Below are 16,541 nucleotides of genomic sequence, written 5' to 3'. Positions count from 1 at the left end.
TGCCTTCCGCCGCCACCCCCCCCCCCAACCACTATCCGTGTCATTTTAGCACCACCAGGTGGTGGCGAGTACATGTCTGTACTTCTAACGATGCTGCTAATGGGTGCCAGAAGTACTCGATACACAACCAAAAAAAAAAGAAAAAAATATGGTGCCAAAATACTGACATTTTGAAAACGCAGGCGGGGCGAAAGAAAATAATAATATAGGTTGGTTAAACATTCCGTACTTTCTGAATTTATTGCCCTTGAATCGATTGTCATCAGCAGGTAGTTGTTGTGGGAAGTGTTACCTGGTTTTTAAGTAGTTTTGGTATCGGCGATTTGAGGGACTTGAGCTCTAGAAGAAGAGGAAGAAGAAGAAGAAGAAGAAGAAGAAGAAGAAGAAGAAGAAGAAGAAGAAGAAGAAGAAGAAGAAGAAGAAGAAGAAGAAGAAGAAAAAGAAGAAGAAAAAGAAAGAAGAGAAGAAGAAGAAGAGAAGAAGAAGAAGAAGAAGAAGAAGAAGAAGAAGAAGAAGAAGAAGAAGAAGAAGAAGAAGAAGAGAAGAAGAAGAGAAGAGAAGGAAGAAGGAGGAGGAGGAGGAGGAGGAGGAGGAGGAGGAGGAGGAGGAGGACGAGGAGAAGAAGAAGAAGAAGAAGAAGAAGATGAAGAAGAAGAAGAAGAAGTAGAAGTAGGAGGAGGAGGAGGAGGAGGAGGAGGAGGAGAAGAAGAAGTAGGAGGAGAAGGAGGAGGAGGAGGAGGAGGAGAAGAAGAAGAAGAAGAAGAAGAAGAAGAAGAAGAAGAAGAAGAAGAAGAAGAAGAGAAGGAAGAAGAAGAGAAGAAGAAGAAGAAGAAGAAAATATTGAGTTTTTTTAAAAGCACAATATCCACTAAACGTGCTCAAAGCGCTTTGCAAGGGATCATAAGCCAACAGCAATACTTTACATGTAGGACGAGACATGACGTGTGTAAGACGATATTACAAGTTGTTTTTTGTTTTTTTTTCGAAAGAGATAACGCTGTTAACTGGTAAGCACTATTTAACACTTGAGTAATGTGAGATAATTTGAATAAAGAACCTTTCCCAAGGACTCAACAATGCGCAGTTGAGAGCGGGACTTGAACTCGGGACCTTTCTGTCCGAAGGCGAGTGTCACATCATTAGAAGACAAAGCCGCACATCTAACCATTTTATCCCAGTTTCTCTAGCGTGAAACGGACAATAGCAATTGCTCGTTTATCGAAAAAGTTCTATTTGCCAGAATTAAAAGACCCGGCTATCCAATCGCTGCTGGGAGGACAGGGGGGAGGGGGAATAGGTTGGGGGGGGGGGGGGGGGTTATAAAATAGAAAAATAGAAAGTCGAAATTTTTGTCATTTTCTGGTTGTCTTTGTTATTATTGATTTTCTTAAATCTGTCTTTTTGTTTTGTTTTGTTTTTGATTGGTCAAAATTCAACGATTGGAGAAATCTCCCAGACAGCCCGTTCGAATTCCGATCTAACTATTAATCTAATTATTATTCATTTTATGCATTTAAAAAAACCTCTATTAAATACATATTCATTCATTTACATCGACGTGTACTCGTTTGAGGGTCTGATCGTAGCCATCGTTATGGTATGGCCTGATACTGAAATCCAAAAGGACTGCCAGTTTGACGTCATGAGTGAGTTGTCGTTAATAGAGCTCATGGAAACAAGTCATTTCATTGGTTGAACTATTGAATTCAACTCACGATTTGTTTTCTTTTGTGGCAAAAGACTGGCATTTTGGCGTCATTTTTTGGTCCGGCCATAACTTTACGAAGGCCACGGTCTGATAACCCACATTGTTATGGCCTCATTGTTGTTTTAAGATAAGATAAGATGAACTTTATTTATCCATGTCTGGAAATTGACATTGGACATTGCCATAGACTAATGCATTTCTAAAAATAATAAAGCAAATAAATAATAAAAGGGAAATAATATAAAATAACATAGAAGTAAACAACAAAAAAATTTAACAAACTAAAAAATATTTTTTTTTAATCTCCCATACCTCCCAACTGTGAGTAGTTCTCACTCAATTATATAGATAGAATGCGCTTGGCCAAGGAGTTCACAACATTGCCATCCGGAAGTATAACGGACCAACACACAAACTCTGTGTAACCATGAACTTTTATAGTCTGGTTAATACAGTTTAGTGAGAACAACTCACAAATGCGGATGGCAAAAACAATATCAAAGGCCTGAGTGACGTCATCTGCATACTATCTTATAGACATCAAATTATAAATGTTGAAGGTTACGCACAATTTTGTATCTTGGTATGTTTAATTTGGCTGGCGGATGTTATGAGTATTTTACCTCAACGCATAACAGCAATAAACTCAATTATGTCATTCTGATATAACATCGTTTTGAGAATGTTTATATTTTTAGAGAGCGGTGGGGGGGGGGGGGGGGGGGGGGGCTGCCTGAAGCCTGGGATCGTGGAAATACTAACGAAAATACGTTACAATTCTTACCGTCAACCGGGGTTACTTAGGCCACTTATAAAAAAAGTTGCTTTTCAAAAAGTTAAATTCATGAGTGCTTATTAGAACTATTGGGTTCTAATTATTTAAAAGATAAAAGCTATATGTAATTTATCTTTTAAAATAAACAATCTTGTTTTCAGTAAGTCAAGTGGCCTAAGTTACCCCGGGTGGCCTAAGTAGCCCCAGTTGACGGTATTACATATTTTCTTATTTGTTTTCAACGTTCTATTGTTTATTGTTTTGCTGATGCAGGTTTGTACCCGAAACGTCGTCCAATGTCTGTATACTGGTCCCATCCGAAGCCCTTTCCATTTCACCTTTATATTTTCTGTTTTTATATTTTTACACTTAACTTTATTGAATTCTGGCCCTTGTTCATAACGCCTCACCAACGACATCTCATTTATTACCATTTCCTGATCACTGATAACAAGGCGCTTGTCTAGACCATAGATTTAAAAATACAAGATATGCATTGAGCATTATTTTCTCTAATGAACGCTGGCTGTTGGTGTAATAATACATCGTGTACGAAAGACCGCGGCCATTAATAGTAAAGAAAGAGGCAATTTATCGCACTGGAACAATTTAATCACCACAACTATCTTGACTTAGAGAGGTATTTATAGGCCTTCAATTATTTGTCCACGTAAAAAGACGCCCGCTGAATATCTTGTTGTATAAATTTGTTACCTAAGCACCCATTCTCCTTTCTTCCCTATGCATAGAACTTCCATATCATTAAATCATATCATAAACAAATTATAAATTTGGCGGCGACGAGAAGTCAATCGTCTATTGATGTATGCGTGTAGGTAAAATACTCACATATTATGCCCACCAAATCATTCTAACGAACACATAAAAACTATAGATAGTATGCGTTTAGCTTAGAATCTCACAACATTGCCATCCAGAAGTATAACGGACCACCACACAAAACTGTGTATAACCTTGAACGTTTATAGTCTGGTTTATACAGTTTAGTGAGAATTACTCATTAACGCGGATGGCAAAAAACAATAACAAAGACCTGAGTGACGTCAACTTCGAACTTTCAATAAACGTTCAAGATTACATATAGTTTTGTGTGTTGGTATGTTATATATCCGGCTGGATGATTCTGTAAGTATTTCACCTAAACGCGTGGAATCAATCAGTTAACGACGGCTTCGGCTAGGCTATCAGTTTACGAAGGCCACCCAGTCTGTCTCTACAAAGAATCAAGATAGATTTCCCCCAAACGTCAGCGTCTGAGAGAGAGATTAAAAAGGGTTTCGAATTTCTTTGTATTAGTAAAAATCGTGTTTCCCTCACTCAATGAGACTCCCGTGTTTACACATCTGTGATTGTGTTACACTTGCTCACCAATGACCACCCCCCCCCCTCTCCTCTCCTCCTATCCCCCCCCCCCCCCACCCCCCAACCTTTCCTTTTTAGAAAAAGAGATTTTGTTCAATATTAAACCATCAAGACGAAAATGGTATGTTATTTTTTTTTAGAAGATCTCTATCATTATTAAAAAAATGATGATGATGATGATGATGATGATGATGATGATGATGTTGATGATGATGATGATAATAATAATAATAATAATAATAATAATAATAATAATAATAATAATAATAAAAATAATAATAATAATAATGATAATAATAATAATATAATAATAATAATAATAATAATAATAATAATAATAATAATAATAATAATAATAATAATAATAATAATAATAATAATAATATTAATAGGAAAGATATCGACGACGACATGATGATGTTGATGATGATGATGATGATGATGATGATGATGATGATGATGATGATGATGATGATGATGATGTTGAGTAGGAGGAGGAGGATGATGATGATGACTATAATTATACCGCTCTAAGAACTGACTGATAAATTTATTGGAGAACGACTTCCGGAAAATCGTCCCACACGAACTGGACACGAGACAAGGATTCATAACAAAACCCGTCATACAGGAAATAACAAGTAATGTATAGATAGTATGCGCTTGGCTAAGAAGCTCATAACATTGCCATCCGGAAGTATAACGGACGAAAACACAAAACAATGTGTAACCATGAACTTTCATAGTCTGGTTAATACAGTTCAGTGAGAATATCTCACAAACGCGGATGGCAAAATATAACAACAAAGGCTTGAGTGACGTCATCTTCGAACTATCTATATGGTGACAGGATTACATCAGATTAATATTCATCTCGCCTGTGAGACGGTCACAAATCATCCACGTGCCAAATTTTCTATCTTACTTTGAAAAAACGCATTTTATTTTTTTCAATTTTGGTCAGAAAACTGTCAATATTCTTCAACAGTCGTAACGTCACTTCCTTCCTAATGACGCATGGTAACTTAGTAACACTGGCTCTAAACTATCGGAACAATGGCGGACGCCCGTATGAAATATTTCTCCGACGAGCGTAAAGGGTATCCAGAGTGAAAAAAAAACACATAAATTTGATCATGTTTTGACTTTTACACATTCTGATCACAAGGCATATGAAAAGTTCTAGCCAGCATGAAAAATAAAAAGTAATGATTTTCTTTGTTTAGAACCAAGATGGCCGCCGTTGCCGGGCGGCGTGACATCAGACTATTGAATCGTATTCAGTTATCTTGAAAAAAAAAACAACCCGAAAAGGTGAAAATGGAAAGGCTTCGTATGGGAACGGTACAGATGTTGTATGTCTCGGGTACAAACCCTTCGTCAGCACAACAATAAACAAAGGAACGTTAGAATCAAATAGAATAAAATGTAGTAGAAATTGCAGCGCCCACGTTCATTACCAAGTTCACTTTTACGTGCCCAGCTTACAACGATCGACGAACGACGAAGTAGAAAACGAAGTATTTGGACAGATCTCCGTTTCTTTCACGTTGTTCGTCGATCGTTGTAAGTTGGGAATGTAACCGTTAACTTGCTATTGTTCGTACCGTTCCCACCCAAAGCCTTTCCAAGTTTACCTCTTCGTTAGTATTTTTACTATTCCAGGCTTCAGGCAGGCAGCTCCTCTCTCTCTCTCTCTCTCTCTCTCTCTCTCTCTCTCTCTCTCTCTCTCTCTCTCTCTCCTCCCCCCCCCCTTTTGTGCTCTCTATTTCAGTTATCGTTGTTTCAAGCTGCTAGAAGCGGTAGACTGTAAAAAGTACTTTCGGCCATGAAGTGCTAAATATTTCTTTCACGTCTGTCTGGATTTGCAGTGATATATATATATATATTATATATATATATATATATATATATATATATATATATATATATGGCAATGGTTGGGCTTTTGTTTGTGTGTCAGTTTGAATAAGGAGAGAAATTGAGATATATATATATATATATATATATATATATATATATATATATATATATCTCAATTTCTCTCCTTATTCAAACCACCAAACAATTAAAGGCCAACCATTGCCATCAAATAGAACACAGGGATTTAGAGAAATTGCTCCATCAATCTTTCACGATAATCTTTTGAGGGCAAATTTATGTCAAACGGTCTATCGGTGATTCTTAAACATTAGTTTTTATTGTTTTTGTTGTTGGATGAACAAGGGTTTTGATCCCGAAACGTTCCGTGTTTGGTATTTTGTTCATTTTTTCGAACATATCTGTTATGTTTATTCTGTCTGGTTTCTGTTTCTCTAACGGCTTGTTTTTTATGAGGTGGGTTGTTGACCCTACGCCCAACCCCCAATTTATTAATTCATTTATTTATTTATTTATTTATTTATTTATTTATCCTTTTATTTACTTATTTATTATTTTATCTCTTTAATTATTTATTTATTTTTACTTCAAGCTTATCGAGATTTGCATCTGTGCATTATCAGGGGCTCATTGTTGTAACGGAAATGCTCCCAAATCAATGAAAAAAATTGACCATTACAGACAACAATGTTAAATCAAGCCCATATTATTATAGCATTCGGTTACTAGACCTGCTAATACGTGTAATTTTTCTCAAATATGAGACTTTAGAAAATCAAGCTGGAGGGCTTAGGTTTGAGGCTTATTAGTAAGTTTTCTGGCCATTTTAATCCATCTGTAAGTTATGTTCAAGTTTTCTGGCCAAAATATTTTCAAAAAGCGTTTTTTGCTAGAAAACGCCAGTCTGGATAATGACATGGTAAGAGAGTTGATTAATATTCATGTCAACTATTGCCATTGTCTGCCATTTTTATATTGTTCTCTCTCTCTCTCTCTCTCTCTCTCTCTCTCTCTCTCTCTCTCTCTCTCTTTCAATCTCTCTCCTTATTCAAACCACCACACAAATAAAAGGCCAACCATTGCCATCAAATAGAACACATGGATTTAGAGAAATTGCTCCATCAATCTTTCACGATAATCTTTTGAGGGAAAATGTATGCCAAACGGTCTATCAGTGATTCTTAAATCAACTGGAGTTTTCTGTAAGTATGTGAACTTTATAATACGCTTCAACCGTCGTGACGTCACTTCCCTCGTAACGACGCATGATGGGTCGCCCGTTACTAAAAATTAACCAATCAGAATATCTCCTGCCATTTACCCCGTTCCGGCCCCTTGACTAATAGTAGTAGTATCGTAGGGCTAAACCTCCAAATGTATTTCGTCACCCCAGCTTCTAAAGTCTTCCTCCGCCCTAAGGACTGTTTCATAGCCACCTTCAAGTTTAGTTTCTGGACAGTGGAGGACGATGTGATCGCCTGTCTCTGGGGCTGCTTGACATTTCCGGCAGGCATCACTGTTTCCAAGTTTCCATCTGCACATATCTGATGCAGTTCTGCCATGTCCAGTTAAGAGGCGGTTTGAGGAAATCCAGTATTTCCTGGCGTTATTGAATGCAGGCACTCTTGGATATTTAATGATGTTTCTTCCTTTTGGTGTTTCCCTGTTCCACATTTCTCTCCAGTTTTCCTCAACACTGAAGTCTGCCATTTTTGTTAGGTGGAAAGGTCTTCTCGATTTAAGTCTGGTTGTTGAAGGTGCCCCCTTTAAGATTGATTTTATGGGAGTGTTGTCTGTGGCTTCGTCAATTCTTGCATGCATCCTTTGATTAGCATCTTGTCGTCTTAAACTTGGTGGTGCAATGCCGCTCAGTGTTTGGAGCTACTGAGTTGGAGTTGACTTGACTAATTATTTCCTGTATGAAAAGGCCAAGATACCCTTAGTACATGTCAAACACACAAATAGGCCAGGCCCAGTTAGTGAGTTTTTCTCACAATATTTTGATAAAGGAATACGATTCAATAGACTGATGTCACGCCGCCGGCAACGGCGGCCATCTTGGTTCTAAACAAAGAAAATCATTACTTTTTATTTTTCATGCTGGCTAGAAATTTTCATATGCCTTGTGATCAGAATGTGTAAATGTCAAAACATGATCAAATTTATGTGTTTTTTTTCCTCTGGATACGCTTTTATGTTCGCCGGAGAAATATTTCATACGGCGTCCGCCATTGTTCCGATATTTTACAGCCAGTGTTACTAAGTTACCATGCGTCATTAGGAAGTGACGTTACGACTGTTGAAGCGTATTGCATCGCAAAACCTAACGACACGATGCCTTTTTTTTCTCAATCACCTGTGTTAAATTGTGAGTGATGCTCATGATCTGTGGCCAGTTTTACTCCGGGCGATAAGCAAGCACTTAATGTGTGTGAACAATACGCTTCAACAGTCGTAACGTCACTTCCCTTGTAATGACGCATGGTAACTAGAAACTGGCTCTAAACTATCGGAACAATGGCGGACGCCCTTGTGAAATATTTCTCAGATGAGCATAGAAGCGTATCCAAAGAAAAAAGACCCTTATAAATCTGATCATGTTTTGACTTGTACACATTCTGATCACAAGACATTTGAAAAGTTATAGCCAGCATGAAGATTAAAAAGTACCGATTTTCTTTGTTTAGAACCACGGTGGCCGCCGTTGCTGGGCGACGTGACATCAGACTATTGAATCCAATTGTGTATGAAAGCTGCCAGACAAAGCAGGAAAGAAAAATACAAGAAAAAAATCATCCCAAAATATAGGTCGAACCTCGACTAGGGATCGAACCGCAGACCTTCTGATTACCGGCCAGACGTGCTATCATTGCACAATATCTTAACTCGAGGTGGCAATGGGGATTCGGTTCACGCGGTCAGCGGTTGGTTTAGTGGCAAAATATACTTTATTTTAAATTTAACTTTGTGTTGATTGAAGAACTGGAGGCTCATACTATAGATAGTATGCAGATGACGTCACTCAGGCCTTTGTTATTGTTTTTGCCATCCGCGTTTGTGAGTTGTTCTCACTAAACTGTATTAACCAGACTATAAAAGTTCATGGTCACACAGAGTTTGTGTGTAGGTCCGTTATACTTCCGGATGGCAATGTTGTGAACTCCTTGGCCAGGCGCATTCTATCTATAGATAGTATGCGCTTGGCTAAGAAGCTCATAACAATGCCATCCGGATATATCACAAAACGGTGTGTATCCATGAACGTTTATAGTCAGGTTAATACAGTTCAGTGAGCATTATTCGTAAACGCGGATGGCAAAAAACAATAACAAAGACCAGAGTGACGTCATCTTCGAACTATCAATAAGATAATAGTTAAAAAGGCATCCATGTCAATAGCTTGACAGGCATAGCAACAAGAGGTCACAGAGGAACCATCAATTCTTAGCCATCATTATCGTCAATAGGCTTCAACAGTCATCACGTCACTTCCCTCGTAATGACGCATAGTAACTTAACAACTGGCTCTAAACAATCGGAACAATGGCGGACGTCCTAATGAAATATTTCTCCGACAAGCATAAAAGCGTATCCAGAGGAGAAAAAAAAACATTATAAATCTGATCGTGATTTTACTTTTGCACATTCTGATCACAAGACCTATGAAAAGTTCTAGCCAGCATGAAGAATAAAAAGTAACAAATTTCTTTGTTTCGAACCACGATGGCCGCCGTTGCTGGGCGACGTGACATCAGACTATTGAATCCAATTGTGTTTGTTTTTGTTTGTTTTATTTTGTTTATTCAAACCACCCGAGGCGAGAAGACCCCAAATATCCACAATGATGTCAAATAGCACACAGGGGTGTGTTAAACAAATTACCTCAATACTGCCATTCTCTGGAGAAAAAAAATCCACGCTTTAAAATTTGGCCAGAAAACTCGTCCTTCAAAAATCGATCGATTTAAATGACCATCATCTTGGCAAAAATAACCTCACAAACCGGGGACTTCGCCGAAGTCCCAGGTTTGTAAGGTTTGTTTTTTTTTTTTTGCCAAGATGAGGGTCATTTAAATCGATGGACATTTGAAGGACGAGTTTTCTGGCCAAATTTTAAAATATGGGTTTTTTTTTTCAGAGTACGGCAGCATAGCAAGTCAAAAGATATCAATCTATATACGATCATCTTTTCAGAATAGATTTATATCAAACTGTCATGTGATCAGTGATCCGTACATCAACATTGCTTTATTGTTTTGTTTTTATTTTGTTTTTGTTTTTTGAGGGGGTTAGTCAGTTTGCTTTGCATTGTTTATTTGTTTGTTTTTTGATAAATTTGTTTTTTTTTTAAATCGAACCACCAAAAATAAACAAGAACCCCCCCCCCCCCCACCCCGCACACCCCGCCAAAAAAAATACAACCCCCCCCCCCCTCCAAAAAAAAAAACAAAAAAAAAACACATTGCTGATTTTAAATAGAAAATCAACATTCTTTTGACGAAAGATATTTTATTCAAACGTTTTATCCGTGAATCTGACATAAACAGTTTGACAATCAATCTGCCTCGCTCTTTATTTATTAGTTCCTCTTTGTTTGTTTGTTTGTTTGTGTTTATTTTGTTTTTGTTTATTAAAAACACCCAAACAATAAACAAGAACCCAAACACCCAAATTGCTGATTCAAATAGAACACGGAGTGGGGGGGGGGGGGGGATATAGCACGCTGAGTATCAGCGGCTGTGTGGTCTAGTGGTATGACACTCGCTTTGGAATCGGATGACCCTAGGTTCGAGCCTCGCTCGGCGCATAGTTGAGTCCGTGGAAAAGGCTCTTTACTCACATTCTCTCACCGTACTCAGGTGTAAAATGAGTACCTGGTCGTTAACAGCGTTGTCTTTGTCCGAATAATTGTAATATCGCCTAACAGGCGTCATGTCCCGTCCTACATGTTAAATGTTGCTGTTGACCAGGGACCCCTTGTAAAGCGCTTTGAACACATGTAGTGGATATTTCGCTCTATAAAGCTCAATAAAAAAATATCATCAATCTCTTCACGATAGATCCTATAGATAGTAGGAAGTTGACGTCACTCAGGCCATTGTTAATAGTTTTTTTGCCATCCGCGTTTATGAGTAATGCTCACTGAGCTGTACTAACCCGACTATAAACGTTCATGGTTACACAGTTTTGTGTGTTGGTTCGTTATACTTCCGGATGGCAATGTTATGAGCTTCTTAGCCAAGCGCATACGATCTCAAGCGCATACTATCTATAGATAGTATGCGCTTGGCTTAGGAGCTCACACCATTGCCATCCGGGAGTATAACAGACCAACACACAAAACTTTGTGTAACCTTGATCGTTTATAGTCATGTTAATACATTTTAGTGAGAAGTACTCATAAACGCGGATGGCAAAAAAAAAAAAAAATAACAAAGACCTGAGTGACGTCAACATCGAACTATCTATTCACCAGACTATACACGTTCAAGGTTACACAGAGTTTTGTGTGTTGGTTCATTATGCTTCGGGATGGCAATGTTGTGAGCTTCTTAGCCAAGCGCATAGTATCTACATCAAACGGACTATCCGTGAATCTGATGTAGGCGGTTTTTTTGTGCGGCTTTGTGGTCTTGTGGTATGATACTCGCTTCCGGCGCATAGTTGAGTCCTCGGAAAAGACTCTTTACTCACATTCTCTCACCGAACTCAGGTGTAAAATGAATACCTGGCTCTTTATCTCATTTCTTTTTCTTTGTGTGTATGTTTGTTTGTTTGTTTGTTTTGTTATGTTTGTTTTTCCAAACCGCTCACGTCTACAAGCCCCCATATCCCCACAGTGAGTCAGATAGAGGGCAATGATGTCTATTTATTATCTCATAGCGCGTCGAACATCATCCATTTTTTAACGATAAATTTACGGTAAACCCTTTATCCATGAAGCTAACATCAACTTTTTTTTTTGGCAATCAGTGCGCTTCGTAATTTATCTAACTTACTTTTCTTTGTTTGTTCGTGTGTTTGTTTATTTATTTGTTTGTTTGTTCGTGTTAGTTTCATTTTGTTTGTTTTTTCAATACCCCAACTAACTACCCATATTGATGATGTCAACTCGCAGACATGGGTGGATGGAATAAATTACCGAATAAATAGCACGTTGAAGATCATCAATCTCTTTACGATAGATCTATGTCAAACGTTTTATCCGAGCACTCACTTTCGCCAACCACATAACCGAAAACCCCATTGACAGATACGCCACAAACAATTCGAACTGCTTCAAAATCCCACAGACAAGAACACAAAACTACAGAAATTCTTTCTTCATTAGAACTATCTCGGAGTGGAATGGGCTGGATGGAACTGGTCATCATGGCACCACACCTAAACGATTTCAAGGCCCGACTGACATGGGCCCGCGCCCAATGAGGACACCGCTGAAATACAACAAGACCATTGGTTTCTTCAGCGCCAACCATACAGATACAGATCAGTAATACAGTCATATCCCCTTCTTTTTGGTCAGTCAGTCGCTTCGATCTGCTCTGGTATTTTAAAAAAATTATAATCTTTTTTGTATTTCTTTTGTTACTGTTGTTGTTGTTGAAGTTGTTATGTGAAAAATTGTGAATAACCGTATTCGCCTTAGCAACGTTTTGAAGCATGGATAGATGATCATAATATAGAAAACTGTAACACGATTAGAAGCCTGGACAGGTGATCATAACATAGAGAAGTGTGACACGGTTAAAAGCCTGGATAGATGATCATAACATAGAGAAGTGTGACACGTTTAGAAGCATGGATAGATAATCATAACATAGAACTATGACACGATTAGAAGCCTGGGTAGAGGATCATAACATAGAGAAGTGTGACAGGTTTAGAAGCATGGTTAGATGGTCATAACATAGAGAAGTGTGACACGGTTAGAAGCCTGGATAGATGATCATAACATAGAGTATGACACTATTAGAAGCCTGGATAGAAGATCATAACATAGAGTATGACACGATTAGAAGCCTGGATAGAAGATCATAACATATAGAAGTGTAACACGATTAGAAGCCTGGATAGGTTATCATAATATAGAACTATGACACGATTAGAAGCCTGGATAGATGATCATAACATAGAGAACTGTAACACAATTAGAAGCCTGGATAGGTGATCATAACATAGAACTATGACACAATTAGAAGCCTGGATAGATGATCATAACATAGAACTGTGACACAATTAGAAGCCTGGATAGATGATCATAAAATAGAACTGTGACACAATTAGAAGCCTGGATAGATGATCATAACATAGAACTGTGACACAATTAGAAGCCTGGATAGATGATCATAACATAGAACTGTGACACAATTAGAAGCCTGGATAGATGATCATAAAATAGAACTGTGACACAATTAGAAGCCTGGATAGATGATCATAACATAGAACTGTGACACAATTAGAAGCCTGGATAGATGATCATAACATAGATAAATGCGACACGATTTGAAGCCTGGATAGATGGTCATAAAATAGAACTGTGGCACGATTAGAAGCCTGGATAGATGGTCATAACATAGAGAAGTGTGACACGGTTAGAAGCCTGGAAAGGTGATCATAACATAGAGAAGTGTGACACGATTAGAAGCCTGGATAGATGATCATAACATAGAGAAGTTTGACACGATTAGAAGCCTGGATAGATGATCATAACATAGAGAAGTGTGACACGATTAGAAGCCTGGATAGATGATCATAACATAGAGAAGTGTGACACGATTAGAAGCCTGGATAGATGATCATAATATAGAGAAGTGTGACACGATTAGAAGCCTGGATAGAAGATCATAACATAGATAAATGCGACACGATTTGAAGCCTGGATAGATGATCATAAAATAGAACTGTGACACGATTAGAAGCCTGGATAGATGATCATAACATAGAGAAGTTTGACACGGTTAGAAGCATGGATAGATGGTCATAACATAGAGAAGTGTGACACGGTTAGGAGCCTGGATAGATGATCATAACATAGAGTATGACACTATTAGAAGCCTGGATAGAAGATCATAACATAGAGTATGACACGATTAGAAGCCTGGATAGAAGATCATAACATATAGAAGTGTAACACGATTAGAAGCCTGGATAGAGGATCATAACATAGAGAAGTGTGACACGATTAGAAGCCTGGATAGATGATGATAATATAGAGAAGTGTGACACGATTAGAAGCCTGGATAGAAATTCATAACATAGAGTATGACACGATTAGAAGCCTGGATAGATGACCATAATATAGAAGTGTGACACGATTAGAAGCCTGGATAGATGATCATAAAATAGAACTGTGACACGATTAGAAGCCTGGATAGATGATCATAACATAGAGAAGTTTGACACGGTTAGAAGCATGGATAGATGGTCATAACATAGAGAAGTGTGACACGGTTAGAAGCCTGGATAGATGATCATAACATAGAGTATGACACTATTAGAAGCCTGGATAGAAGATCATAACATAGAGTATGACACGATTAGAAGCCTGGATAGAAGATCATAACATATAGAAGTGTAACACGATTAGAAGCCTGGATAGATGATCATAACATAGAGAAGTGTGACACGATTAGAAGACTGGATTGATGATCATAACATAGAAAACTGTAACACGATTAGACGCCTGGATAGGTGATCATAATATAGAAGCGTGACACGGTTAGAATCCTGGATACATGATCCTAATATAGAGAACTGTGACACGATTAGAAGCTTGGATAGATGATCATAACATAGATAAATGTGACACGATTAGAAGCTTGGATAGATGATCATAACATAGATAAATGTGACACGATTAGACACTGTTTCTGTCGTAGCAAGACATTCTCTCATCGCCCATTCGTATTTAGTGTCTCAATCAATGTGTTTAGTTGACAAAGGGGAAGCCCGAAACGTCCAAAATATATGTCTTAAAATGAAGCTCTCATTGTATCTGTTTTCACGACAACACACATTTCCACGCGACAGTCAAACGCAAACATGGTATGAATAATAATATTATATGATCATGATTATCAACGGATTTACTTTATCATTGAACGCAAGTGTCAGCAAAAATTACCGTTGGTTGGCCTAGTGTGTAAAATTGTCGTTAATTGTGTTCAATGGACGAATGATTTTGACATGTGGGTGATATTGGTAAGCTGAACTCACAAGCGTGTAAGAAATCATTTATTCTATTCTACCCCTCAATCCATTCATATTTCCTCATCCTTTAATAAAACAAATCTCTGAAAACATTCAATGATTTTCTTTTTAACTTTCTCATTATTACTGGCAATTTTCCGGATTTTCCCCAAAACTTCACACCCAACCTATAGGGAATAAAATTAGCGGAAGAGTAGCGTCCCTTGATTGGACGTCACCCACAGTCTATGACGTCACCGGCGGAAAAGCTATTAGAGAGAGAACGTCATGTTGGTTGTGCGCATGCGTCTCTCGTCCTCGCTTCCGGTGAAAGCGGCTTGAGATACTTCAAAACCAAATTGACGTCCTCTCTGTAAGGTGACGTCCAATCAATGGACGCTACTCTTCCGCTAATCTCATTCCCTGTACCAAACAGATTTATTTCACTCAAACTCAAAAGCTGTAAGTTCTTGCTTTACATAATTTGTTGTGCTAAACGAGCTCTTCAACACAGTGTTAATATACTTTAACTATAGCAAATATGTTTATTCAAATAGTATGGTGTACAAAAGAAATTAGAATGACGAAAATGTTGGCTGCATCGTAAAATATGTGACGATTTTCCCATGGGTAGTAAGGAGAGGGTTAAAAGAACATAATTTTTGATGATAAATAATAATGTGGAATTGAATATAAAGTTCAATTTAATTACAAAAACAGATCAAATGAACGTTTCGGGTTTCCCCTTTATCAACAAAACAGGATGAATAATAATAATAATAATAATAATAATAATAATAATAATAATAATAATAATAATAATAATAATAATAATATAATAATAATAATAATGATGATGATGATGGTAATGATTTTATTATTATTATTATTATTATTATTATTATTATTATTATTATTATTATTATCATTATTAATATCATTATTATTATTATTATTATTATTATTATTATTATTATTATTATTATTATTACTATTGTTTTTATTATTATTGTTACTATCATTATTATTATTATTATTATCATTATTATTATTATTATTATTATTATTATTATTATTATTATTATTATTATTATTTATTTATTTATTTTAATTATTTTTATTATTATTACTATTATTATTATTATTATTATTATTATTATTATTATTATTATTATTATTATTATTATTATTATTATTATATCATTATTATATTATTATCTCATTATTATTATTTATTATTATTATTATTATTATTATTATATTATTATTATTATTATTATCATTACCATCATCATTATCATAATTATGACGATCATCATCATAACAGTCATCATCGCCGTTATCATTATAACAATAAAACAAGGACATACTTACATACATCCATACATACCTTGCATATTAAATAAAGATGAATGAAAAAAAAAACAAAAGGTAAAAATAAAACACCAAACAACGGAAGGAAGTAACCAAAATCCAATGATTTAATATCATAATATTCCAGATGAAAAACCTTAGAAACAATTCGTTAATCCATCGGTCAGAAAATCACAAATCCATCACGTCCAACCAGGACAGTCGAGTTGTTTCATTATCTCAAGAAAC

Source organism: Berghia stephanieae, chromosome 7 (assembly GCF_034508935.2).
Source record: "Berghia stephanieae isolate SIO BIC M18660-M18661 chromosome 7, UCSD_Bste_1.3, whole genome shotgun sequence".
NCBI classification, from domain to species: Eukaryota; Metazoa; Mollusca; class Gastropoda; order Nudibranchia; family Aeolidiidae; genus Berghia; species Berghia stephanieae.
This window is presented reverse-complemented; position numbering follows the sequence as displayed.